Here is a 27,594-nt window from a genome sequence, read left to right as displayed (position 1 = left end):
TAAATTGTTTTGTATCAGTCATTCATTTATGGAAATGTTTTACTACCAGACACAATGTATGCATTTTTTGCCAGCAACCTCCTTTGAAATATTTATATCTGAAATTATTTCAATTCCATTTACTAGCATATGCAATTCTCAGTACAATATTGTCAAGTTACCTTTTCCAGGAGTATGCTAATATTTAGAAGACAGGATTCAGCTCAATTTTTAATATTGAACAGGACATAGACGACTGAGCCAAATTGGAAGGGGAATACTTATAAAACTGCATATTATTATATTACATTATATGATATCCTTTTGTATAAAACCATTTAATCTATAGGACCAGTTTTTGGGCAGAAAAGATATTTGTTGTAAGAATATTGTAAACATTTACTCGTATATATATATATATATATATATATATATATATATGTAAACATATACATATATATATATATATATATATATATAAATATTACCACGATTACCACAACTATGACCCCCATGAGACCTACAAACAATAAATTAATGTATTAAAAACTGATGTAAATATTAATAGACTTACCTGAAAACCGACTGTGCAGATCACCGATGAAGCAGCATGATGACCGCAAGTGATTTCGAATGAAGAGCTGTCCGGCACTACAGTTTATTATCATTGCGACTTCTATTAATGTTAATTTAAAGCGCCAATGAACTTGTTTTATATTATAAGCTTCTGTCCACCTAGAGCATGGCTCGGCATGCTGATCACTTTTGTCTGGCATGCCAAGCTCTGCTGTTGTCTCACTAAAGCTGCCTAAGATGGCCAAAATGGATCGCAGCAGATCCGGTTCTGTCCTCTTCGGCTGCTTTAGTGAAGTAGCTCCCATCGAATGAAGGATACTGAGTGCAGGTAAGTATAAGGGATACCAGCAACTGGGGGCACACCTATGAGGGATAACAGCAATTGGGGGCACAGCTATGAGGAATAGCAGGAACTAGGGACACAGCTTTGAGGGTTACAAGGAACTGGGGGCACAATAATGACACATAACATGAACAAGGGGCACAGCTATGAGGCATAATATGAATTGGGGGCACAACTATGTGGCATAAACCTGGGGGCAGAGCTTTGAGGCATAATGTGATATGAGGCACAACTATGTGCCATAATATGAACTGTGGGCACCCCTGAACTAAAGTAATGCAGTTAACAGTGTGCATAAATTGTGTACTGTGATTGACGCATTCTCAGCTAACACTGTAAATACACTATACTGTTCTGGGGATAGAAAGTTCTTTTTTATTATAATACTACTGTCTGTCTACAGTGATGTGCTTAGCAGTGTGTATGAGTTGTGTACTGTGATTGTCACACTGACAACTGACACTGTAAACACACTACTGTATTCTGTCTTGTGAATTGTATTAGAGAAAATAAATAAAGTGATATTATAAATTTTAATATTTGGTATAAGGTTACTTCAATTGGAAACACAAGGCATTTTTTCAAGCACATATATCATATATGCTGCATGGATGTCATACATATTTGTGTTAACTGCTTACATGTTGTTGCTTACAGACACATTACACAATGTGAACATTGAATACTGTAGAGTGTGTCTTCAACCTAACTTTCCTATTTTAAACTTAGTTTATGTTGTTTTTTTTTACTTTATCATAATTTTGCTGTTTGTGTTCTTGCTTTATATAGCCTTATTTGTTAGCAATTGGTGTTTCCATCCCAGGAGCAGAGAGCGCATATGCAGGTCTCGTTTAAGCCTCTTTAGCATGCATGACACAGAGATGAGAAGCTGGTTCAGACTCTTACCTCCAAACATCATGGAAACTCTGAAGATTATGCAGAGTGACCTTGATCTCCGATAGGCATCTGCACAGCAATTCCACCACTGACTAAATTATTGTCTGAACTATATTTCTGAGCATCTGGATCATTCCAGACCACAGTAGCTGTTGCAGCAGGACTCTCCCAGCCTGATTTTATTCAGATACTAGATCAGGTTATACAAGCATTCCTTTGTGCAACAACCAATTGTTAATTAGCATTAGATGAGGACTCTCTTTTGTGACTCCCTTTTGTGGATATAAAAGCAGTTTTTAAATATTGCTCATTTTCTGCATGTAATAGAGGTAGTTGATGCAGCACTTGTAGCCCTTGAGCCACCAGTATGAAATGAATAAGTATTTTGTAGCTGAAAACATTACTGTTTCCATCAATGCACATCAACCAATTTATGTGGCACCCCTTTCCCTAGCACACCGAAAGGGGTGGTAAAATGTTCTCTCTCTCTGCAGTGCCTCCTCACAAGTCTTCTGCACAGTATGGTGGGATGTGGACTGTGACTGAATCCACCAGGGGTTGCCTCCGGAAGCCCCTTGTACACGACCACACTAACCCTCTAAATAATAATGTACCACACACTGTGGTTGCAAACAGGCAACTGTGTGTTTATTTTGGGGAAATATATGTGAGAGGCAGATTTAAATATGGGGAAATTATGAACGGGAAAAATGGGACAGCAGGTAAGATATTAATTAAAGGCAACAGTAAAGTAATAACTAAACGACATACACACATTCACTGGTGCCCCAAACTCTCCCAAAACACACCCACACATACTGTGAAAATATAGATCAACAATAATAACAATTCTGCCAATACTAAATAGTTTGTGAGGTTAACTAATTAACATTGGTGCATTTGTTGAAACTTTGGTAACTTTCATTATATCTCTGACAGGTAACACAGTCTCTGATATATGTACAGCATTAATAGTGTCACAGTGTTTGGTGTGTTTTTTTTTTTACATATCTCTCTCCTTTGAAGATGAGGGTCTTAGCCACTGCTGGGTCATGGATTAACTGCAAGCTTGATGTTGCTAGCTGTCCCTCTCTGCTCACATGCAATTCGCTAATAGCGGGAGTCTCCCTCTCCGCACATAGGCTCACTTTGTAATCTCCCTCAGGCTGCTTAGGAGACTTGATAGTGGATTTTCTGCAGTGATCCAGCTACAAGACCTCTGTGTGCAAATCTACACCCAGCTTCTCTTTGCATAGCTTGGGTATCCCTCTCTTCCTCTATACACTCCTCGTTTCGGCAAACTCTTCTTTCTACACACACCTCATTCCTTATCTTGTTGCTGTGACACACCTCACACTCCCAGCACCTCTTCCTGTCAGCTTTCTCCTTCCTGCCTCTCTCTGCTTTCCTCCCAGACTCTTTGGCATGTCTGACCTCTGCTTCACCCTGTGTTTCCATAGCAACCTCAGCACTTGGCTGCTCAATATTAGCCAGCCTGGTTAAAATTAATTTATCATTGGATGAGAATTCTCTTTTGTGTATAAAAGAGCAATTTACAACAACGCCTCTATGGTATTACTGGTTTTCCATATGTCATAAAGGGTAGTTGATGCAACACTTGTAGCTCTTGTACCCCTTGTGCAAAATGAATACATTTTTGATAAATACAAATACATCTCTCTTCATCCATAGCCTGGTTGTCAAATGTCCTGGGAGTTCAATTAATGCCTTCATAATGAGGCAGTCAGGGATATGGCAAAGAAACAAGGTGAACGTGACTGGCTATTAGGTAAGTGTATCATATAATAACTCTGCATATCAGCCTGCAAACTAATATATTATGTATAATATTTATGCTCTAATCAAGACCAGTCTGTACTACTGTACATAGAGATCCATCGCTACAATATTGCTCCATGTATTTGATCAAATGTTTACCTTACTACAATGGTCCCACATTAGGAGTATTGGTGATGTTCACCAACAAATACAATGGCATCAATAGTCCCAGTATACGGAAGCAAATATATTAGCAAAATGTATTTAATGTACCCAGCCAATTTAGCTCCGCCAGGGAATGTTGGCACTTGGAACTTAGCACAGCCGCAAGGTCTATTTATAGTATTAGGGGATTTTCCCACGCTGTCGTGGGAAACCCCTAATACTATAAATAGACCTCGCAGCTGTGCTAAGTTCATTGCGTATCGAAGCTTCTACAGTGTAGAAGCTGCATGCGGCGTCTCTCACCTTTTTTTATTTTTTTGTAAACAAGCATGTTCCGGATTGGATCTTAAAAATCTGGGGCCCTTCTGACTGAAGATAAGAAGACTTCAACCGACAAGGGGGCCCTTCTAGCCAAGAGGAACTGAAGACTTCAAGCAAAAAGGGGGGCTTTTTGCCCAAGCAGAACAGAAGACTTTTCAAGCAGGGACTTTGGATTTACAAATTTTTTTGGGACCTATCAAGCCAGACTTTTGGATACAAATTATTATGGGACATTTCAAGCCGGACTTTGGATACAAATTTATTGGGACTTGGTTTTCACAGATTTTAGGATTAAAAGCTGCTGATGACAACACATCAGTGGTGAGTATTTTGGGGATTTATTATTTTTAATGTGGTATAAATGAGTGTGTTTAGTGTTAGCACGCCCACACTGTTTATGGCACCCTGGCTGGCTGGGACTTGTATTTCCACAAAACAAAATGGCGTCTTTTTGATTTTTTACATTTATATCGGCGTTATTACCCTACACCCACCGCCCAGTGGTTGTCCCTAGAGGGGGAGCTCGCTCATTTTTTTCGGTGGACCCCACACCCTACGGAATCCAGCCCAGCGCTGTACAGCCTGGGGTTGGTTGTCCTTACACCAGGGGGACCCCTGGCCCATGCCCCCCTGCTATAGTCCCACTCACCCCAGGCTGGTTTGGTTTATTTTCAACATTTGACAGCTGCCGGGAACTCTGGCTCTATTAACAGGGGTTGTGCAACAGTGATATGTTTATTAATCTCGCAGGTAGATAAGGACAACATAGGAGAGTTAGGCTAAACATGGGAATGTTTGACATCGCAGTAAATCGCCAGAGATAACCAGCGATTTTGAAGATCAGGGTAAAAATCACAGCTTAATACATTTGATAACTTTTGGACTATAATTGCGGGTTAACACCTGTGATTTTCCGCGATTTTAAAATCCTGAAAAAAATCAGACCTTGATACACTTACCCCCAGATCTCTGAACTCCTAGGACTTTTACTCTTCCATCCGTAAAAACAACCTTCATTTTATTACTTTAGCTTATCTTAATGATGTTTTCCCCCTCCCTGTACAAATTTCTTGATGTAACAGCTCAAAAAATGTTGTGCCTTTTCCTTGGTCATTTATTTGTAAATTTGCCTGAGGAAGGGGCCTCTGGGCTCTGAAAGCTAGCAAATATAATCATATTTTTGGGATAGCCAATAAAGGTTTCACTCCTATAATACTTTTGTGTTTTTTGACACAAAAGTATTTAACATCACATAGATTTTTCTGACTAAAACGGTACAGCAATAATAATAATAAAAAACAGTTTTGCTACACATTATGGTTAGGAATAAATATTGCACAAAATACAACCTTTTTATCTTACATAAATCATCCACATTGTGTGATGCTAATAAAAGCAACACATTAGAAACTGATAATTGTCAGACTTAGGACAGGATGTAACCACACAATAGTCATTTACCTAAAAATATACCTGTTCTTTTTGCAGGAGATAGTGGTTTTGCTCTGCAACCATGGCTTCTCACTCATTACTTTCAGCATCAGTGCAAGAATTCTCTCCCTTCTCACCACTATCCCTGACCCCGTCATCTCTACTCCCACTGGCCCTCAATATAACTATAGAATAGAAAGTACAGAAAAATAAAGACTGAAAACACTGGTACTCACATCACACACACACACACACACACACACACACACACACACACACACACACACACACACACACACACACACACACACACACACACACACACACACACACACACACACACACACACACACACACACACACACACACACACACCAAAAAAGACAGTGATCAAATAAATGTATCAATAGACGAATAATTAATAGAACTATACAAATGCATGAGACAACTTTCAGAAATTGAGCTAAATCACAAATCCCCTGCTGATATCCTTTCCTGCTTCTGTTCTCTCTCTTACTAGCACCTAAAACACCTATCAACTAATATAAGGGATTCTCAGCCTTATATAGTGCAGCTGAGGCCAGAATCATTTAATTTTACAGCCGTTTTAAATCTGAAACTGGTTACTTTTTAAAATTGGTGCTTATCTCTCAAAAACATTGGTTTTAGTGCTTTTGGACAGTTTCAAAACCACTGTACATCCCTAAATATCACCAACAATTTATGTTTAAACCATTTAAACCTCTGCATTATTAAATTAAGATAAGGTGTGGAGAGGGTACAATAGCGACAGGGTATTTAATATAAGGGGTTGAGGTGAGAATGGTTTATGAGGAGTGGGAGAGACAGTGAGATTTATTTTCTGGGTATGAGACCAAACTGTTTTGGAGGTTTGAGGAGATGCTTAGATGTCGTAGGCACATATTTTTTTATTTTTGTGAGGATAAAGATAGAGGGGCTCATGTGGAGTAGAATGCATTTGTATCATATATAGGAAAAGAGGCAAGCAAGAATAAATGTATTTACATGCACATGTGCTGTCGGATCCATCTCAAGATGTGTCCAGTTTGTAAAATAATAGCATTTGCACCAGCCATATATAAGGCATGCAAGTGTGTTTACTTAATACCCAACGATAGCAGATCTTGCACACATGTGGTGTGACAGTGTTAGTAGTGAATGCTAAACTTGCAATACTTCTACACAATATAATTTAATTAAGTATTATATACACTAACGAGAATAGTGTTGGAACAGTTAAAAATATATACTAAATTTGCATTTTTAATATTGAATCTATTAGGGCCTGAGTCATTAATTAACGTAAATGTCGATACGTACCGCATTTTGCGTTAAATCGTTCTGTGCATGCCCAGAACCGGACCATATACCAATGAATGCAACAACATCCAATTAACCTTTGAGCGCAAGGGACCATTACTACAGCTTTCAATTTCATGGGTGGAACAGGAAGGGGAATGGGCATATGTACATTGTACAGTAAGGGCGTACCAAGCTCGAGCGTGCACAGCAACACTGATTCAAACTTAGGGTATCTCAAAGGTACGTGTTTGTCTGTCGTATCACTTGTACCAGCCACAAAGGCAGGGTGTAAGTGCCGATTACTAGTGATGATGGTCGCTTATGCAAGCTAAAACATGTGTTTGAAATCAGGATCAACTGTAAAAATGCATTTTATGTACAGTAGTCCATAACATTCTAATAAATGTCATTTATGGGGGAGAAAATAAAAAAAAACAATTTTTAATGTTTTATCATTAAAGACTATGTGCCTGATTCATTAAGGAACTTAGGCAAGAATTTGAGTAAGTTTTCTTACTTAAGATTTCTGGACAAAACCATGTTGCAATGCAAGGGGTGTAAATTAGTTTATTATTTTGTATATAAGTTAAATACTGGCTGTATTTTCATGTAGCACACAAATACTTGATAGCTTATTTGTACACTGAAATTTAAAGTTGATATATGTGTGCTACATGAAAAAACAGCCAGTATTTGACTTCTGTGCAAAATAATAAACTAATTTACACCTCTTGAATAGCAACATGGTTTTGTCCTGTAAACGTAAGTAAGAAAACTTGCTCAAATTCTTGCCTAAGTTCCTTAATAAATCAGGGCCTATATTATTGACAGGTGACATTAATAGAATATCTTTTTTACTGTGTGTTCCTTTGGGACCTTATATTCCCCATATGTATTGGAGATATCCAGCAGTGTATTGCCTGTTACAGCAGAATACACCTAGACCCATATTTAACAAGACACGTATCTTTAGATCTGCTCTTTGTTGAATATTGGTGTGCATATATTCGGTGTACGTGCGTTTTTAAATAAACACAATTTACATTCATTTTGCGTCAATTAATGAATCAGGCCCTTAGTCTTTAATATATTTTCAGAAATTTGCTCGTATCAAATATATACCAGAAAGATGGATTGCTTTGTTATAAAATATCTAAAATCAATTGAAGATTCCAACACAATTCCAACTTCTGTGGATGTTATAGTTATTGAACAGAAAAGGAGAATAGAATTAGAACCATCCTCATCAAGGCAGAGAGAAAGAAGTGAAATACTGACAATTTCTGAAAATGTCAGTGGCTCTGTCATTCTCAATGAATACTTTCCTACTCACTGGAAGAGATAACAGTGGTTGCAAAAAATAAAGGAACATGAGTAGTTAGTGTTGGGTAAAAATAGAATTGGTTGCAAAGCATGTAAATCTGATGACACATTAAACACTTTAAACTCACAAAGATTAAAATTGTCAAAAGATTGACTAGGATAGATTTTTTGGTGATGCAGAGGCAAAGAAACATTTCATGAGGGAAAAAAATATTTGACCACAAAAATAGTACTGTTCAAAAAAGGAATTTAGATATATGTGCGGCTGCAAAAAAACAATAAAAAAACACCCCAAAAAATAATGAGAAAACAACTCTCTGTCTAGTGTGTGCATGTCAAGAAAATACGTGCCCTGTGTTTCGCACAGTGTATATGTTGCCAATGAAGAAGAGACCTTTTACTGACCTTGCCTGTTCCACTAAGTTTACAAAAACTGAATGGTTTAAATATTGGATGTATCTTCTAATCTGATCATTCTTGCGCTGATATTATAGATAACATTTCAAAATGTATGAGATGAAAGTTAGTTGAATCAGTAATCAGCAGGGATCAGGGGCAGATTGCTCATAGGCCTTACCGGGAACTTTACTGGTAGGCCGATGACCTGAGGCCACCTGTCAGTTTTTTTTACCTTTGAATTGTTTTTCTTCTTTATTTTGAATGAGACCGCAGATCTCCTGTGGCCTGTCCCTCCCCCCTTTGAGTGGCCTATAACAGAAGAAGTGGATATCACATGGTACGCGCACCATGTGACAGGTGCCGTCCCATGTGAGCAGAAAAGTGCAGCTGGAAGCGGCTAAAAAGTAAGTGAGAGCGGCGGGCTTATGACAGGGTCTGTGTGTATGTGTGCGGGCGTGCGGAGGGGGGGCTGACTCCTTTGAGTGTTTGTGTGTGTGAAGGCGGGGGGCAGCGATTCCTGTGAGTGTGTGTGCGCGCGCTCGTGGTGGGGGGATGACTCCAGTGTGTGAGCGAGCGGAGCTGATTCTAGTGTGTGTGTGTGTGTGTGTGAGCGGCAGGGGGGCTGATTCCAGTGTGTGTGTGTGAGTGGAGGGGGGGGGGGTGATGGCACTGTGTGTATGAAGGCAGCAGGGGGGGGCTGATGGCACTGTGTGTGTGTGTGAAGGCAGCAGGGGGGGCTGATGGCACTGTGTGTGTGTGTGTGTGTGTGAAGGCAGCAGGGGGGGCTGATGGCACTGTGTGTGTGTGTGTGTGTGTGTGTGTGTGTGTGTGAAGGCAGTAGGGGGGGCTGATGGCACTGTGTATGTGTGTGAAGGCAGCAGGGGGGGTAATGGCACTGTGTGTGTGAAGGCAGCAGGGGGGGCTGATGGCACTGTGTGTGAAGGCAGGGGGGGACTGATGGCACTGTGTGTGTGAAGGCAGCAGGGGGGGCTGATGGCACTGTGTGTGTGAAGGCAGCAGATGGGGGGCTGATGGCACTGTGTGTGTGAAGGCAGTAGGGGGGCTGATGGCACTGTGTGTGTGAAGGCAGCAGATGGGGGGCTGATGGCACTTTGTGTGTGAAGGCAGCAGGGGGGGCTGATGGCACTGTGTGTGTGTGTGTGTGTGTGTGTGTGTGTGTGTGTGTGTGTGTGTGTAGGCAGCAAGGGGGGCTGATGGCACTGTGTGCGTTGGTCAAGGGGACTTGTGGCAATGTAGTGTTTGTGTTGGCCAAAGGGTCTTGTGGCATTGTAATATGGGTGTGATGTAGGTGGTGGCTAATTAATGGGTACTATTTTGTTTGTGGATTGATGGTGGGGCAATTTAATTTAATAGCGGGGACTATTTAAGATGGGATGGTTTGGGGGCTATTAATTGAATGTGGGGGTGAGTTTGGGAAGAGGGCTATTAATTAAATGTGAATATGAATTATTTAATGCCGGCATGGTCGTGGGAAATGGTTATATTTATTAAATGTAAATGCTGTTAATTTATTGCTGGGGCTGTTTGGAGGGAGGGAAATAGGTTTATTTATTAAATGTGAATTCTAGCATTTTAACATTGGGGCTGGAGGGAAGCCTTTTTATTAAATGTGGGTGCTTTTGATTCAGCAACGGAGTTTGTTGGAGTTTTCTAAATTTCATGTACTCATTTTTATTCCAAATAGGGCCCCCAGCATTCCAGGATCCAGACAAGCGGCAACTGATCAAGAGACACCAGCAACCACAGGTAGGGAAAGCAACAAGAACAGGTAGGAGAGAGCAGGACAGTCTGCCAACTGTATTTTTCTATATTGGCAGTTCCTCTGCAACATGTTATTAAATAAACATGAATATGTTTCAGCGGGACAGTCCTGATTTGGGAATGTTAGGACAATGGTGGTATGTAATGGGCAGTCTAGCAATATTCAGCCCTCTGATGGCATAATCAACTTTGTATTAATCCTGCCTCTTTTTGTGTTTGCCCTGCCTACACTTGATTTGGCCCCGTCCACATGAGGCCACTTCCAGATTTTTTTCCAGAGCCACTTTACGCTCCCAATCCGCCCCTGGCAGGGATCTTAACATCGGATTCATGATTGATGGGTCTACTACAGCCAGCATAAAAGTGGCTCTAGTCTTTTGCATGAATGGAGATTTTCCAAATTGTACAAATGGCTGATATTAAAGCCAGAACAATACTCAATACATTTTTAAAGGCACTATATTATAATGGATTATAAACACAAGTTTCTGTTACTCAATATTATTTCTTTTACAATGTATGGAGCATTCAATATTTTAGGAAGGAAATCTGAACATACTTTATAAATCAAGGTGGCATTGCAGTCCAGACATTTGTTTTGGAGACAATTTAATCAAACACCTTTGGGATTTCTTCCAAATTCCTAAAGTCCAATGAGGAGTAGGTCGATTTTGAGAATATATCAGTCACATGTCAAACAAACGTGATAAAATATCTGAGACAGTCTTAAAGACACTGAACACTGATTCATTGAGGAAAGTAATGCAAAAATAAAATAAAAAAATGAGTAAGTTCGAAGCTTGGTAAAACCATTTTGCATTGGAGGTGGAGATAAATTTAAAATGTAAGGACGGATTTATAATTTGCGTAAATCATGTCCTAGATCAAGTTTTAATGTCAGTGTAAAAATAAAGCTATCAAGCGTCCTACATGAAAGAACAGCCAGTGCTTTCCTTATGTGCAAAATAATAAACTCATTTGCACCCCTTGCATTGCAACATGGTTTTGCCAAGGTTCAAAGTTACTAATTTTTTGCTTTACTTAATGAATAAGGCCCACTAATAATATACACTGCTGAACGTGAAAGCTCCTTAAGCACAATGAATGTCATTCATAAGTATCAGAAATGTATTGTCCCTCGAACAAACATCCAAGCAGATATTCATGAAAATTTTTGGTCCCACGCTTCAACTTTTTGGAATATGCCCACAATTTTTTATAATATATGCACAATCAGTGAAGAAAGCACTTTCAGCTTAAGAGGTGAATCTGCAACCATCCAATCAGATGCAGCTAGGTAGTGCTGGTGACTGCCATCATCATCGCTGTGTATTTGCACCAGATCTCAGGCAACCGTAAGTGATATGGCTATTAGCACGTGTATCTGTGGGTCTGCATCTCTTTGCAATTTAACCCTTACTGTTGTATTTGCATTTATTGATACTTTACACCTGTGTTCTTCTTGGCAAGAACTGAAGGTAGTTTCATCTGTTTTATGCATTTATATTTTGAAATCATTCTTTGAGATGCACAATCCAAGTACACAAATATTGATGACAATAAAATGTGTTTTAACAAATATTTCCTTTGTACTTATAGGGGCATATTCAATTGACGGCGGGATCGCCGAAAATCCTGCGCTCCAAAAATATTACCGTTATTACGGTAATCCTGCGTGGGAAACCGTTAATACGGTAATTTACTCGCTGGATTTCAGCTCGCAGCTCAGGGATATTACCGTATTAACGGTAATATTTTTGGAGCGCGGGATTTTCGGCGATCCCGCCGTCAATTGAATATGCCCCATAGTGTATCATAGCTATAGTGTATACTTCTGAAATTAAAGAACCTTGTTACAATTTTTCTTCTTTCACGAATCTAAGAACTAGTAAACACATGGGACAGGATACATATTTGTCATCCCCCTATAGAACCAGCTTCATGGCTGCATGAAGTTTGGTGGCTGCATAAAATCCTCCAATAGTAAGAGTAAATGTTACACACGACCACAAAACATTAATGCTTTGTAGACAATTTTATTCTCTGACTTTTCTTTACAATTATGGTCTATTTCAGAACAACACAGAATCTACATACATTAAATGGGAAGGACATGCAACAGTTACATGCTACATTTCATTACACATGGTGTTTTGCATCACAGTGTGACTTTAACCTAATAGTTTTAGAGCAATCTCATTAATCACACCATATATAGCTAATAAATGACATGTATCTGTAACTATATCACAAATCCCTAGCCTGATTTCTCACAAGGATAAAAAATGCTAGTGTTTTGCGAAGAAATGTAGACTGTAAAAACTGCTTTTTTTATTCTCTTATGATCTATGTAAATTCTGGCTTCCCCTCATCACCGCATTTCCAGCTCTTCACAAGCATTTTGTAGCACTAAATAGACAATAATGGGAAAGATAAGTCAGAGATCATCATCATCATCATCATCATCATCATTTATTTATATAGCGCCACTAATTCCGCAGCGCTGTACAGAGAACTCATTCACATCAATCCCTGCCCCATTGGAGCTCACAGTCTAAATTCCCTACTATAGACACACACTCACACACACAGACAGACAGAGAGGGAGAGACTAGGGTCAATTTTTTTATTTTTTATTGCAGCCAATTAACCTACCAGTATGTTTTTGGAGTGTGGGAGGAAACCGGAGCACCCGGAGGAAACCCACGCAGACACAGGGAGAACATACAAACTCCACACAGATAAGGCCATGGTCGGGAATTGAACTCATGACCCCCAATGCTGTGAGGCAGACGTGCTAACCACTACGCCACTGTGCAGATTAAAGCTTGCTGCAAAATGCTGCAATTTTCTAGCACTGTGACATCATTCTAAGGATAATGTTTCACAATTGATTTAAATACTGGGTTTTAAGCATGGAACTTTATATTTAAAGCACTGATACATAGTAATGAATGGAGACACAGAACTAGCAATTGTAGAGTGTTTAAACACCAGTTTTGTGTCTCCATTTCTTATCAGTTCTTTAGCAGATAAGTGCCATGTAAAGCTAGTATAACTTAATAGTTTATGTGACATTACCCTTAGGGTAATGTAAAATGAGACTACAACATCTCACTGTTTCTTGCTTAATAAATGTAGCATTTAATGACTGCATTTCCTTCTCATTAAAATCTATGCAGATTAATGTTCCACTCACATGATTGTTTTCCCAGCTACACTTTAGCGTTTTGTAGCTCTACCAATACCAAATACAATGATTCCATTGAAAGACAATAATGAAAATGGAAAGGCCAGGAATGATAATAACTGCAATAATAGTGTTTTATTGCAGTACCTTGGTATAAGAAAAAAAAACCATCCCAAAAAACATACTGGTAGGTTAATTGGCTGCTATCAAATTGACCCTAGTCTCTCTCTGTCTGTCTGTGTGTATATTAGGGAATTTTTTGTAAGCTCCAATGGGGCAGGTACTGATGTGAATGAGTTCTCTGTACAGTGCTGCGGAATTAGTGGCGCTATATAAATATCTGATGATGACGATGATGATATGAGTGTGTGTCAGGTTTCACCTCTATCTGATTAAGCGCTTAATTTAATGTGTTTCACATGCAAACTATAATGCTGCCACCTCTTGTTTTTTAAATTATGGGAGCATGAAATATGGGGTTTCCTATGATTTCAAATCTTAATAAAATATTAGAGCATTAAAATTGATATGATGTTGTACTATTTTATTCAACATTTTTTTCTTTTATTGTTTCTATAGTTTTTTATTTCATCCATAAATTCTCAAAATTCTATTGGATAAAGCATTGGCTCGGTTCTATTGAATAGCATGACATGCTTGCACATTTTATAACTTTCCATTTTTTGCCTGAAACATGTGTAAAGTTATATGCTTTCATCAAGCTGCTCATATTATTGACAGGACACAAACCATCTTTCTTTTGGCTGGCGAAGAAAGTATATTGAACTTGGAAAGTCCAACTTTACATTCATCTGTCAAAAACAAAATACATTATAGGCCCAGCATGAATTTAACAATGACTCCTTCAGCAGATGCTCATTCACTTAAAGTAAGACAGTCTCCTTTCATCTGTGTGGGTTTCTGAACCACAAACAAACTTGAACATACAGTTTCATGGTATTTAGAATTTCTTCTTTTCTTTCAGCAGACTGTAGTAACACAGCAGGCCTGCATATATTTACATATAAAAAAATCCTCTGGGTATATGTGTAACTACTTCTTGCATGACAGCTGTGGCCACCTATACACATAGGGTTGTCACCTGTCTGGCTTTGTGGCACTCTGCCCCATTTTAATAGCAGTGATCAGGTTTTAGAAGTAAAGTTACTGGACAGTACATTCACCAACTACCACAGCCTACTGTTCCTTATCTTTACTTGGTATTATTTCTAAAGTATGCAGGATGTCTTTTTCTCTTTAACATACAAAACTTCTGCAATAGCTCTTAGAATATCAAAGTAAGTCTATCCTGTCGATCACCATTTTTGGGGGGTGGTTGAAACAAGTGTATTGGTCGAGCTGGTTACCTATGATGTCTTTTGCCACCTATGTTCCCAATATAAGCTTCACACTTTGGGGCTCATGTAGAGTTAGATCTAGTTTACCATTGACAATGTATTTTATATAATATGTAGTGTACCTTTAAGAATGCTTCACATTTTAATATGCTCAGCAATATACATATATATTTTAGAAATTGTAAGAAGTTTTGCAAATGATGTTAGAAGCATATGTAAAGATGGCATACGCAGAAGTAGCTGATTACAAATAATGGTGCTACCTTTAAACTTCTTAGAAAATTGCACCATAAGGCTAGAACAAGTACAACCGCAGGCTTGTCAGGAAACTGATCTTGCGACACATCAACTGTTTTTGCACATCAACAAGTTCTTCAGAAGTACTATAAAAATGTGTAACCTGGTATGCATTAAACTGAACAAATTGTATACACACAAGTGATGGTGCTGTGTTTATTCTGTTCTCCGATCGATCGTAATGCATGCATGCAGGGAGATTTCCTTTGATTGTGTGTAAGATCAGCATTAATCCACGGATAGCATACGTTGGATTTGACACCATGAAATATGGACTTCTGTCCTGCACATGCACACAATAAAATGTGTACACCTACATACGTATGTGGATTGAGACGCATCTCATACTTGAAATTCCTTAAGCTTAGAGAGATAATTGGCGTGGTAAAAAGGCAAGCATAGAGAAGAGACTCGTAAGCATGGACAGTATACAGTAAAGGGGTATTCACATATATGGGGCAGCACGGTGGCTAAGTGGTTAGCACTTCTGCCTCACAGTGCTGGGGTCATGAGTTCAATTCCCGACCATGGCCTTTTCTGTGTGGAGTTTGTATGTTCTCCCCATGTTTGCACAGATTTCCTCCGGGTGCTCCGGTTTCCTCCCACACTCCAAAAACATACTAGTAGGTTAATTGGCTGCTATCAAATATTGACCCTAGCATTTCTCTCTCTCTGTCTGTCTGTGTGTGTGTTAGGGAATTTAGACTGTAAGCTCCGATGGGGCTCCAATGGGGCAGGGATCTGATGTACTCTTGAATGAGCTCTCTGAACAGCGCTGCGGCATCAGTGGCGCTCTATAAATAATGGTGATGATCATGATATATGCAGTTTGCATATCTTAGTTGGCTGCTGGAAGGCTAGTGCAGCAATCTGTGCTTCTTCTGATGATTAGCAACATGAAATTTTGCAGTGTTAAAAGAAAGTTTAAATAAGTTATATGTTTTTGAATGGTGCACCCCACCCCAACAAACGGGATCTAAGCACTAGTGCTCATAACCTGGATTGCATCAATTTCTTTGGTACAAGGGGTGTGGGTTCCCCTGAAAAAAATGGTTCCAGCACAAGGCTATGACAGGCTAGGCTGGTGATACTATAACAGGAAAATATCAACGTGCTATATAAATAAATGATGATGATGATGCCTTCCTCTCTCATAATGTCCCACAGACCTAGTCTATTCAGCACTCTATTGGGGTAAAAACTAGTTCAAAGTTAGATTTAAGCATTTTTTCCTGGTGCACTACTGGTCTTTACAAGTTCTGGCAGCCCAAAAGAGCACGAATAGTGTAATAAGTAATATATAATTTAATAGTCATATTATAAATAATGCATACAGTGAGAATTAGGAATCGGCTTATCTGTAATGGACTAAGACAGCTTAGCTATAAACAACCGAAACAAGTTTCCTGATCCATGCAAACTGATTTTTCTCAAACAAATTTGAAAGTGCACGAAACCGAATGTTATGTCTCTTGTAGTTGGGAAATCACAGCCACATCCTATGTGTTTCATAAGCCACAATGCTTTATTAGGGGAGTAGATTCATGATTCATGATTGGTTAAAAATCATATTAATATCACTTTTTACTTTAGAAAATAGATTTTGCCACATGTAATGCTTTACGTATGTAATTTATTCCATAATGGTATCTCCCCAAAACTGTTTCAGTCTAATACATACATTTTGTGACATATAGTACCAAAGTAAATTGGTGATTTTGGTGAAATTCTAAGTCTAGTGGCATGATTCTCACTGTAAACAACATATTGAAGCATATTAGACCAAGGGTCCTGAGAAACATATAAAGATCTGACATTTTCCCTAATTAGATATTAATTTGACGGCTACCTATAATTAAATAAAATATATTGCTGGCGACACCTGCTGTAACACTGCAGCCAACATCCGGCAATTGACCAAATAATGCAGTGGTCCTCGTGTATAAAGTGCACTTGATGTGCACCACTAAACAGCTTGCTTTTTCACCAATGCACCTTGATTGGCTGCCCAGCAAACAACAAGGTGCACACCTGCCATCCACTCCCAGGTGATACCTCCGCAAAGTAGTGCACGTTCGTGGGTGGGCAGGTAAAAAAAATTGTCCAGATGAACACTGTGCAAAATTGTAAATGTCACATTAAAATCCAACCTCCTACCACTTTATTACTAAATGTTTCTATTCCCCCCCCGCCAAAATATTGCTCACTATAGCCTTATATTAATAAAGAAAGTTGGAGGGGCATCTGAAATGTACTTATTACAGTTATTGGGGCAACTTTGTGTGTGAAACTTTTCATTACATTAAGTTGGCAACATCCTCAGTCAACATAACTCCTCCACTTTGCCTGTGAAAGACTCCTGTTCCTCTTTAAACACCACCATCTTCTACCATAAACCCATGCACCTTTCAGTAGGCTTAGGGACACAAAGGATGTTTTGGAATTGTTAGATGTCCTCCATTTTGTATGGTTTGACATCAACCATTTTGGTAAATGTTTCCAGAACTGCAGATGATCACTATGTAAGCCACACCTTCCAACTACACTAACAGTCATACTGGAAGTAATCTAGTCGCTTGGCTTGAGGCGCTGTAAACCAGAATTTCATCAGTTTGGCCACCTATACTGATCCACCCCCAGTATAATAGTTACTTATTTAACAAAGTTACTAATTTAACATACACACACACACACACATATATATATATATATATATATATATATATATATATATATATATATATATATATATATACTGTGTATATATATATATATATATATATATATATATATATATATATTCAGACACCCTTGTAAAATTATTAGAGATGTAATTAGAAAGGTGTGATACTGTATATTGTTGTAGGATGTAGAGATTGCAAGGGCAGGGCATTGAAGATTTGCAGTGTGGCGCAATACTATTTAGCTATACGTTTGTGTTTGTCGGCAAAATTTATAGTGCAAATACCATACATTTGTTTGTCAGTAGATAAATATATAGGCTAGTAGAATAGAACATCATACTGATACTGGCATATGGCAAAAACTGGCATGACAACATTGATTTAGTGACTTAAAAAATGTGATGGTAAAAATATTGGTGATCAACAGATTTTTATAGAAACATGAGAAACTGGGTTAATGGGTGTAATCCTAGTCACCTTGCACATATAGAGATGTTCATCTGATTTTTTTAGAACTGCCCCAGAAAAAGCAGTCTGTGTCTACTTTTGTGAGATTGAGGTGATAGAATAACCATATAAGAGGGCTGCCTTGGTGTCAAAATATGGTGGTGGCCCTTTTTTAGCATTCGCTGAGTGGTACCCTCACTGAGAAGGACCTCAACAGGAGCTGAGTATGGACACAGTTTAGATATAATAGCTCACATAAAGGTTGTTGAAAGGTACTGAATTTAATAGCACCCAAAATAGATGCCAAAATATGCCATGAGAAATATTTAGCATTATGAATATCAAGAACTCACATTAACATAAAGAATAACATGCACTGCATAAACAAATTGTTTTACTGAATATTAACCCTAATGTTAGGTACGTCTTGCTATCCACAGCCAACTGGAAGCTTGGATAATCTAACACAAGGTTATTTGAAACAGCCTCCTTTGGATGCCTCTAGGCTTCAGCAGACAAGAGGATGCAGAATCGGTTTATGGTAAACATTTTCTGTATCAATAACATTTTTCCAATGCTTTCTGGCTCAAAATATGGTAAATGATATCTAATGAAAATATTGTTTCAAATACCTAGTAACAAGAAACATTAGGAACAGAAAGAGTTGGACTAAAGAAAGAAAGAAACCTTGAAGCAGCAAAATTGAAACTTTATAGAATGATAAATGCAGCTACCCACAGGATACAGTGAACAGAGAGAGTCAGCAGTAATGAAACAGCTGGTGTAGGAAATGCCATTGAGAAAGCCAGTATATAGAGGCCTAGCTGCTAAAGTTTCATTTGAAAAATGGGTAAAATAAGAGGCTGAAGATAGATGATGTACTTTTGACGAAGAAAGAAAATCAAGACACTGACCGAGAAGGACATGGATAAATGATGCTATTGACACAGTAAAAGCTAAAGGAATTAATTTAAGAGAATCACAGAGATTACTTAATCTTTTTATACCTAGGAGACATACACTAGAAAGGACATTTAAAAATAGTTTAAAACAAGTTTATAGAAAATACTTACAGGCTTAAGCCTAAAATTCTCATTATAAATTGTAGAATATAAAATTTTTATCGCAATATTTCTAGATGCAGCAATAAGCCATTAAATATGATAGAGTGAAAAATATAAACACATTTTTGTCATGAGAAGTTACATTTTATAGAAAAAAAATGAAGAAGGAAGATAAAAGAGGTTGTAGTATATACTTCACAATAAGTGACCAAAGGATTCCTAAAGATTGTAGGAATCTAAAGTTTGGGGATTAAATTAATTCTTTGTAATAAGTATTTAAGTCGATCAGTGCGCAAGATTAGAATAATAAAATTAATTTACTTTTTTTGTTCCATTATTTAAAGACATTTATATTATTCCAAGAGTGATTGTTTCCGACAAAATGTTGCACATGGTTTTAACTGTCTCATGATTAGTTTCCACAACTTATATTGTAATGTTTCCACATATTATATTGATTGATTACATTAATGTCAGTGGAAGTTCGGAACTCTACAGCTATAGAATCAGCAGAGAGTTGATGACTTTTACGCACCATGCGCCTTAGCAGTTGTTGACACCGCTCTGTGATTTTATTTGCTCTTCTGCTTCGTGTGTGAGTTGCTGTTGTTCCTAAATGCTTCCACGTTCTAATTATATCACAATGATTTCACAAACCGTTTTATTGCAAAGGTGACATCCTATCACAGTACCATGTTTGAAGTCACTGAGCTCTCCAGAACGACCCATTTTGTATCAAGTGATTGCAAATGGAGACTGCATGCTAGATGCAAAGGGTCTGATTGAAACACCTCAATTCAATTATGGACAGGTGTGGGAAAATACTTTGTCATACAGTGTGTACATATATATATTTGTATATATATATATATATATATATATATATATATATATATATATATATACATATATTTGGTAGCACAGTCTCTGGTCAAAATAACTGCAATCAATCCCTTCCTATTGCCATAAATGAGCTTCCTGTACATCTACTTGCAGTTTGATCTACTCTTCTTATGCAAACTGCCCCAGTTCTCCCAGATTTGAAGTGTGTCTTTTCCCAACAGCTGTTTTCAGATCTCTCCACAGGTGTTCTATGGGATTTAGATCCAAACTTTCTGAACACTTCAGAACAGTCCATGGTCTTGAAATATACCTAGGTAAGTGTAAGTCATTGGGTCATTGGAAGACCTATGATATTTAAAAAAGATTCAGCTTTCCGAAACTGGCTTCAACATTGCACTTCAAAATTGTCTGGCAATCTCTAGATTTCATGATGCCTTGCACACGTTAAAGACAACTATTGCCAGATACAGCACAGAAACCCAAGATCATGATTAATTATAATCAACCAAATTGCTAATTATTTCTGAAGTGATTCAGTACATTACATTTTTCAAATCTCATATATACATTTATAAACAGTTATATTACATTTAAACAAACATTGTAGCTAGTATGAAAATAACTGCAGTTTTACTTGTATTTATCTAAATGAAATATTTAGAAGCAATTAAAGGTTCCCAACAAATCACATTTTTTGTCTTTTAGGGTATAATTACCTGAGAAAATATCTTATTGGCATTTTGCCTGGATAAAGCATCCTCTGAGATTTTCTAAAAAACAGTTATGCATAGAGTGATACAATACAAAATGAAATGGATTTTAATTATATGCTGAATATAACTAAATCTTTCATCATCCTAGTTTTTAAATATAATTTGTTTTTATTTGTTTGGTTCATATTTGTAACTTAATTTTTTTTTGTGTCAACACAAACTTATCTAACATCCAACTTATATACTATTTGCAAAACATAGCCATTTTTTCTCCATCTTTGAATAGGACATACACAGTTGGTTAAAACGGCATCTACAGCATCTGATATAAAAACGTGATTGGTCATTCTGACCTTCCTAATTCTTTATGTTTGACTGGGTTCTATTATTTTTTTACTGAATTTTTTCCAGTCAAGGTATGGTATACATACTTAGGCTTACTATTTAGTAACTAAGGGCCTGATTCATTAAGGTTCTTAAATGAACAGGATTCTCATTTCAGTCTCCTGGACAAAACCATGTTACAATGGAAGGGGTGCAAATAAGTGTTCTGTTTTACACATAAGTTATATACTGACTGTTTTTTCATGTAACACACAAATATCAACTTTAAATTTCAGTGTACAAATAAGCTATCAAATATTTGTGTGTTACATGAAAAAACAGGCAGTATTTAACTTATGTGCAAAACAGAACACTTATTTGCACCCCTACCATTGTAACATGGTTTTGTCCAGGAGACTGAAATGAGAATCCTCTTCATTTAAGAACCTTAATGAATCAGGCCCTAAGAGCCTAATGCTGACTTGAGAGCAGAGCAAAAAAAAAATGAGCAAATTTGCACCTTGTCAAAACCATATTGCATTAGAGGGGAGGTAAATTTAAAATGTGGGGAGAGATTTATAGTTGGGATAGGGCATGTCCTAGATCAATTTTACATTTCAGTGTAAAGCTAAAGCTATCAAGTATTTGTGTGCTACATGAAAAAGTAGAGACTATTTTCCTTGAGTGCAACACAATAAATTAATTTGCACCCCTTTAACAGGGTTTGTCTAGGAGCAAACTTACTTTTTATGCTTTGTTCCAAACTCAGCATCAGGCCCTAAATGTGTTAGCTATAGCTATTATCCCCACATATAGTTATATTTTGGTCTTCATTGTTTAATGTATATTGTATTTTCACCAAACTTCCTTCCTTCCTTTAATTGATGTTTTTATTTTTTCATTTCATTGTTTATAATCAGAGAGAATTTCCTGCCCTGAACATTGGAGGCATTGTGACACCACAGGGTAGGCGTACTGAGGGAGCACAGTGAAACTTTCTTATTTTCTTTTTTAAAAAAAAAGTTGAGATTTTTCCAAGGGAGTGGGAAGGGGGTTTACAGGAAAAAAAGGAACAAGAACCCAGGTATGAGAATGTATGCATCATTTATAATACAGATAATCACACGTAATGCCGAGTGGTATAAGGGGAGGGATCAGGTGGAGAGAGGAAGAAAGAAGGAAGAGGGGAAAGGTCATGCTAGTACAGGGAAAAATAGAGGGAGAAATAGATGGAACAAATAAAGAATCAATAGTGAGTATTGAGTTCTCAAAACATTTAGGTCTTGTATCACATATAGAAATGGGATATTAAGAGGCAAATTAGTCTCGCCAGGATTGACAGGTTGATAGAAATTGGTCGGGTTGGTTGTATACTAGTCATATATTCTAGATTATAAATTTTCCAAACACTCTGAATCAACGCTGGATATAATACATAATAATATACATCTGCCATTGGCACTAACCGATTAAAGTTTCTGTTTGAAATATATACATGCGATTTCCTTGACTAGCTGTCTCTATTAAGAGGAAACATATTTACCTCACATTACTCCAACTTGATTAGCGCATGCATTCTACGGTCCCCACTTTTGAGAGAGCCAAGTTAACATCGGGACTACTATTGACACTAATAACCCGATACTAGGAATTTATTTTGTCATTATATTTTAAGATTATTGACTTTTGGAATTTCTCAATACTTGTTCATCACGAAAATCCTCATATTTATTCCCTTAGCGCTAGGAATTTATTTGAGACTTGCCACTATCTGTACTTATATGAATGGCAAAAATTTGAGTACTGATAAAAAATATCTTGGGGCTTCATCTGTATATATATGACTGACAAATGGACAAATTATGTGCTACAAATGATAGTCAAAACATTATAACGGAGTTTTAATTATAAACATGAACTATTGAGCTTTTATTGAATTTGACATCTGAAGATAACATAGATCTAATTTTGGACAAAAATATATACCTTTATTCTATTTGAACATTAATAACTCCCCCACTATATTAATTCATTCACTTATTTGGAATACATCAGCCTGTCCCAGACTCCGAAATTTTAATATTTCGCTTTTTAATCAATGATTTTTAATACATATCAATAAAATATTTTTTTTTATATGTGGTGTCCATTTATTACTTCTATCCATCCTTACAAATTCTTGCATTCATGTAGAATGTTTCTTCATTATTAGACCCAATGACTATTTATCTGGTGTGCCTTCCGCATTAGTAGTACCTTTTCTTTTTCTTTTTCTTTGCTGTTAATTATTACTAGAAGCAGCACCTAGTATAACCACTTTCTGAATCTTAATTATCTCGACATTACTTTTGTGTATTCCACAATATGTAATATGATAGAGAATTTTGAAGGTAATTTCTTGTGTGGGAGACAACCTATAGTACTTATGTCTGATGTCAAGAAGGCCAGCAAAGAAGCCGCTTCTCCAGGAAAAACATCAGGGACAGACTGATATTCTGCAAAGGGTACAGGGATTGGACTGTTGAGGACTGGGGTAAAGTCATTTTCTCTGATGAATCCCCTTTCAGATTGTTTGGGGCATCGGGAAAAACGCTTGTCTGGAGAAAGAAAGGTGAGCGCTACCATCAGTCCTGTGTCATGCCAACAGTAAAGCATCCTGAGACCATTCATGTGTGGGGTTACTTCTCAGCCAAGGGAGTGGGATCACTCACAATTTTGCCTAAGAACACAACCATAAATAAAGAATGGTAACAAAATATCCTCCAAGAGCAACTTCTTCCAACCATCCAAGAACTGTTTGGTGACGAACAATGCCTTTTCCAACATGATGGAGCACCTTGCCATAAGGTAAAAGTGATAACTAAGTGGCTTGGGGATCAAAACATCGAAATTTTGGGTCCATGACTAGGAAACTCTCCAGACCTTAATACCACTGAGACCTTGTGGTCCATCCTCAAGAGGCGAACGATCAAACAAAAGCCCAAAAATTCTGACAAACTCCAAGCATTGATTAGGTGAGACTGGGCGGCCATCAGTAAGTATGGGGCCCAGAAGTTAATTGACAGCATGCCAGGGTGAATTGCAGAGGTCTTCAAAAAGAAGGGTCAATATTGCAAATATTGACTCTTTGCATAAGCTTAATGTAATTGTAAATAAAAGCATTTGGCACTTATGAAATTCTTGTAATTTTACTTCAGTATACTATAGCAACATCTGACAAAAAAAGGAGGAGCCAGAAGAAGCAGGATGAAAACACAACAAGAAAAAACAGCAAGAAGAGCCAGAGAGAAGAAAAAGAGAATCTGAGGAGATAATTAAATTACTTTTGAGACTGGTGGGAAGAGGTGGCTGGAGAGAACAGGATAGAGGGCTGGAGAGAAGTGGAGGGGAAAAGGTGTCTGAAGAAAACAAGAGGGAGGGTGGGGGTCTGGAGAGAACAGATGGTGATTCAGGGTACTGGAGGTTTGAAAAAAAGAGGGAATATCTGTGGAGTATATAAATATATGCTACATAAATACAATAAAAATGTAAGTAATATAAAAAATCAGAAATATATTAATTTTCAATAATAATTAAATTAATTTATTAAAGTGGGGAAAGATGAAAGCCATCATTTGATTTTGGGGCTAGTGGGGAAATAGGCCTTAATGGGTAATAGGCCTTAATGGGAATCCTATTCATTTAATGTGGGGCCTGATGAGAGGTGAAATAGGTGTGTTAATTAATTTTTAATAATAATAATTTAATGTTTGGCTGGTAAGGGTGGAAAATGTCTGTTTATTAGATGGGAATGCTATTTATTAAACGTGAACACTATGGGGGAGATTCAATCAATTGAAAATTGTCTTCAGAACAGTCACAGGCACCTTGCTCCTAATTGAAACTCCCCCTATTAATTTAATGTTGGGCTGGTTAGGGGGACGGGCCTAATTATTAAATGTGGTGGCTATTCATTTAATGTAATGCTGTGACTATATAGTGCATATTTATTAAATTGGAATGCTATTAATTACATTTTGAGGCTGGTATGGGGGGAAGGAGGCCTAGATTGTTCATTCACTGCTCAGCTTTCCAGGTGTGAATAGTAGCAATTTATTTTCCAATCAGGGCCCCAAAAATCCAGGATCTGGCCAAGCAGCAACTAAATTTATGACACCAGCAACAGCATCATGAAGTCAAAGCTAGAAGAACAGGTAGGAAAGTGCAGCACAGGGTTAGAGAAAGGCATTGTTCTTAGGTAAAACTCTAAGCATGTCCCCTCTGGTAGATTGTTGCTGCTGAGAGGCAGCATCTATTCCCACCAATATGCACGTAGAGAGTACGCCAGTGTTCTGTTCTGTCCAGGGCACTCATTAGTTAATTTCAGTATTTAGTAGAAAGACGAGTTTGTTATAAGGAAAATGTTCCCATACTGTAGATATAGAGATTACAGGTATTAGACGTTGCTTTGGAATTTTGAGTCATATATAAAAGCAATATACCTGCAACCTCAGATTTTATATGGTGACAGAACTCCTCAGTGATTTCTAAAATCCATACAATTTAGAGTAAGGAATTAATTTATTCAGATATTCCTCTATTATGTATGTGTCAGGGGTGTGTGTGTGGGATAATCTGTTGAAGGGGTAGCGCACTGCTGATGTTTTTCTAGTGCACTGTTTAAAGAGTATTGGCTAGTGATTCATTTCTGCACACAGAGGGTCTGATTCATTAAAGAAAGGAAAGCAAAAAAAAGGAGTAACTTTGCAGCTTGGCAAAACCATGTTGCATTGGAGGGGGTGGTAAATTTAAAATGCAAGGATAGATATATAGTTGGGGTAGGGCGTGTCCTATATCTACTTTAAATTTCATTGTAACAATAAATCTATCAAGTATTCCCGTGTTACGTGAAAAAACGGAGTGAGGGTGTGGACGACAGAGCACAAATTGACTCTCTTCGCAGATGACCTATTAGCGACGGTAACTAATCCCTTATTCTCACTACCCAATTTAATGCTTGAATTTGAAAGGTTTGGTACACTGTCCAATTTTAAAATCAACTATACAAAATCTATGGCTCTGAACCTCTCCATCCCATCGCTCTTTGCGGAAGGTCTTAAAAGCTCATTCCCCTTCACCTGGCAACCCTCTCAAATTAAATACCTGGGGGTATTGCTAACGGAAGACCTCTCCATCTTATACAAAATTAATTTTCCCCATTGATCCCCAAATTTCGAGCAGACTTTGCCCACTAGCGTTTTCGGTGGTTCTTATGGCTAGGGAGGATAAGTATTATCAAAGATCTTATACCTTCTCCAAACCCTCCCTATACATATTCCTCCCCGATTCTTTTTAGATCTACAAAGATTGGTACGCGAATTTGTTTGGGCTGGTAAGCCCCCTAGGTTTTGCCATGACATTTTATATAGGCGGAAGAGTCAGGGGGCCTTTCAGCTCCATCACTTTGCTAAATATTATCATGCGATAATTCTAAACAGGGTAATAGAGTGGACTAGAACGACACCCTTTAAGCAGTGGATTCATATTGAAGAACATGCAATGGGGGTCTCCACAACTAAATTTCTCTGGTTGCCCAAACTCGCATACACTTCACATCCCAAATTGGGCCCACTCTTCAATGCTGGGCCAGACTCCAAACTTTAAAATTTATATCATCCCCATTATCGTCTCTTACTCCCCTGACTGCCAATCCTGACTTTACACCCGGACTTACACCAGGGGCTTTTGGAATTTGGTACACAGACAAGATGCTTCGGAGTGGCCAGCTGGTGGTTAATGGACGAGTACATGCCTTCTCTCTCTTACAGGACAGACTAGGCTTATCTGCTTCAGAGTTTTGGTCATACCTGCAAATTAGACATTATTTACAATCGAGAGATGTTATGGAGGGCGCGAGTAGGGCTCTGACCGGCTTTGAGGAGTTGTGCTGCGTTTCCACCAAACCCAAACATATCTCAAAGATATACCAAATACTCATTGTTAACTTATACTCCAAATTACTTGTTTATGCCAGTACTTGGGACAGAGAATTGAGGAGAGAATCCTCTGAACAATTTTGGACAAAAGCTTTCCAATACACAATGGCGAGCTCCTCTAGCCTCTCTGTGGTGGAAACATGATACAAGGTCCTCTCCCCTTGGTACATGATGCCCTTCTCAACTTAGCAAAAGGCACTTGGATTTCTCGGGGTCGAGTTGGAGATGTAGTTCTGGACCAGGAACCACCTTCTACATATGGCGGTCCTGCCATGTGATAGTGACATTTTGGAGTAGGGGGAAAACTGTTACAGAGAAGATTTTAGGCACCTCAGTCCCAGATGGACCAGACTTCTAGTTATTTAGTATCTCAAATATACC

The sequence above is a fragment of the Mixophyes fleayi genome, chromosome 4 (genome assembly GCF_038048845.1).
Source record: "Mixophyes fleayi isolate aMixFle1 chromosome 4, aMixFle1.hap1, whole genome shotgun sequence".
Taxonomy (NCBI): Eukaryota; Metazoa; Chordata; class Amphibia; order Anura; family Limnodynastidae; genus Mixophyes; species Mixophyes fleayi.
This window is presented reverse-complemented; position numbering follows the sequence as displayed.